The following is a 738-nucleotide window of genomic DNA, read 5'->3' on the forward strand; positions in this document are numbered from 1 at the left end:
AGGATGCCTTTTGGTCTGTGTAATGCTCCTGCAACCTTTCAGAGATGCATGTTATCCATCTTCTCTGATATGGTGGAGAAATTCCTGGAAGTCTTCATGGATGACTTCTCAGTATATGGAGACTCATTCAGCTCATGTCTTAACCACCTAGCACTTGTCCTGAAAAGGTGCCAAGAGACTAACCTAGTTTTAAACTGGGAGAAATGTCACTTTATGGTGACTGAAGGAATTGTCCTTGGACACAAAATTTCAAGCAGGGGAATAGAGGTGGATAAGGCAAAGGTAGAGGTAATTGAAAAATTACCACCACCTGCCAATGTTAAGGCAATCAGAAGCTTTCTGGGGCATGCAGGATTCTTCAGGAGGTTTATAAAGGATTTTTCGAAAATTGCAAAACCTTTGAGCAACCTGCTAGCTGCTGACACACCATTTGTGTTTGACACACAGTGTCTGCAGGCATTTGAGACCCTGAAAGCCAAGCTGGTCACAGCACCAGTCATCTCTGTACCAGATTGGACATTGCCATTCGAACTAATGTGTGATGCCAGTGACCATGCCATTGGTGCAGTGTTGGGACAGAGGCATAACAAGCTTCTACACGTCATTTATTATGCCAACCGTGTTCTAAATGACGCACAGAAGAACTACACAACAACAGAAAAAGAGTTACTTGCAGTGGTCTATGCCATTGACAAGTTTAGATCCTATCTAGTGGGATCAAAGGTGATTGTGTACACT

Source organism: Arachis duranensis, chromosome 10, assembly GCF_000817695.3.
Source record: "Arachis duranensis cultivar V14167 chromosome 10, aradu.V14167.gnm2.J7QH, whole genome shotgun sequence".
Taxonomy (NCBI): Eukaryota; Viridiplantae; Streptophyta; class Magnoliopsida; order Fabales; family Fabaceae; genus Arachis; species Arachis duranensis.